Source organism: Bubalus kerabau, chromosome 16 (genome assembly GCF_029407905.1).
Source record: "Bubalus kerabau isolate K-KA32 ecotype Philippines breed swamp buffalo chromosome 16, PCC_UOA_SB_1v2, whole genome shotgun sequence".
Lineage (NCBI taxonomy): Eukaryota > Metazoa > Chordata > Mammalia > Artiodactyla > Bovidae > Bubalus > Bubalus kerabau.
In genome coordinates, this window is record NC_073639.1 from 64,087,159 (window position 1) to 64,089,081 (window position 1,923).

Genomic DNA, 1,923 nt, shown 5'->3' on the forward strand with positions numbered 1-1,923 from the left:
TTGCTCACACTCACTTATAAGCCAATGAACCTGCATAGGGAAATCAGAGCAGGGTCCAGGTTTAAGTTAAATTATAATAATATTGATAGTAGTTGTAATAATATTAGCCCTTATTAGGAGTTTGCTATGTACCAGACCCTGTGCTAAGAGTTTTCCAGGCCATCATCTCATTTCATTTTCAAAAAAAGCCAAGAGTGGGGCTTCCCTGGTGGCCCAGTGGATAAGACTCTGCGCTCTCATTGCAGGGGGCCTGGGTTCGATCCCTGGCCAGGGAACTAAGATCCCGTGTACCACAACTAAGCCTGTGTGACACCACTGAAGATGCCCACATGCCTCAACGAAGATCTAGAGCAGCCACAAATAAAAAAAGTAAATAAACCAAGAGATATGAACTGTTAAGATCTACAATATACAGAAAAGCCATCAGAGGTTCAGAGAGGTCAAGGGGCTTGCCCGAGGTCACACAGCTAGTGAATGGCCAGATCAAGATTCTGACCCTAAAATGCATGCTCCAGAGAGCTCTCTGCCACTCCCAAAGTCAAAAAGTAAAGACTCCTCAACTTTGAGGGAGATTTGAACTTCTCTTCCCTTTTCTAAAACCCTACAAGAGCCATCACAAAGAACATTGATGGAAACAATTGACGACTAGAAAGTTAACCCTGAATATTCATTGGAAGGACTGATGCTGAAGCTCCAATCCTTTGGCCACCTGATGCAAAGAGCCAACTCATTGGCTGGGAAAGATTGAGGGCAGGAGGAGAAGAGGGCAACCAAGGATGAGATAGCTGGATGGCATCACCAACTCAATGGACGTGAGTTTGAGCAAGCTCCGGGACACGGTTGAGGACAGGGAAGCCTGGCGTTCTGCAGTCCACAGAGTCACAAAGAGCCAGACATGACTCAGCGACTGAACAACAAGAAAGCTAATAGCAAGCTCAGTGGTAAATTCCCCTCTTGGTGTACTCTGGGGCTGCACACATAGGCTACAAAAGAAAGGTGGCAAAAACCGGGATCTTTTAGCACAAGGCCTGGGAGACAATGAATGACATTGTAGGCTGAGGCAGCTGAACCTGAGAACCCTGGGGACCTGGCCACATCTCTCTAATCGGATCTGAAAACCACATTCCTACGGTTCCCCCAGGTTGCGGCGAATTCCTTCGATTTATTAAGCAGGTACGACCTGCCTTTTCTGATATAAAAACAATAGGCTGTGTGCCTGGCCGGGCTGAGACCTAACAGAAAATAAAAAGTCAGCAGCACAAAGCCTATCACCTCCAACACACATCTGGAATGCATTTTCTATTGATATAAAAATGGATATGTGGATAATGCATATGTGTATTTATGAATCTGGTGTATTAATCACAAAGGTCACAGTGAGAAAGGGCCATTCCAATGCCAAAACCAGCCCCCGTGATGAGCTTTCGGATGACTCTGGGGTTGACTTATCCCAACCGAGGACAAAGCCTCATACACACACCCTCTTCCACACCAAGCAGTTCTCCAACACCCAACCAGACTAACGATGGGCATGTTTTCTCTGGTGTCTTGGAGCAGATACATTAAAAAACAGAATATGCTTGTGAGATCTGCTGATTCTAGCCATTTCGAATGACAGCTCTTAATTAACCGAAAGCTGGTTTTCTTGGAAAACTGCATTTTACAAGACAGCTGGTGAACTTCTTTATTTCATTTATTCAGTCAAGAAATATATTTTAAGCACTTACTATGTGCCAATAATGTTTCCAGGTGCTGGAGATAGAGTCACCAACAAGACACATAAAGTCATGTACTCTTGGACGTTCCTAACTAGGGGGACATATAATATACCAATAAATGAAGAAATATAGAATATAATTGTGACGGACAGGTTCCCCCTTCCATCGTTCCTGCCACCCAGTGTTCACAGCTTTGCGTAACTCC

The 1,923-nt window shown here is 44.6% G+C and overlaps 1 non-coding gene across 1 annotated transcript; it reads left to right on the forward strand.

The window, feature by feature from the left end:
- The first annotated feature begins 202 nt into the window (after window positions 1-202).
- Window positions 203-275, forward strand: TRNAE-CUC (transfer RNA glutamic acid (anticodon CUC)). Its single transcript has one exon. It is a non-coding gene; the product is annotated as a tRNA-Glu (tRNA).
- The last annotated feature ends 1,648 nt before the right edge of the window (window positions 276-1,923 follow it).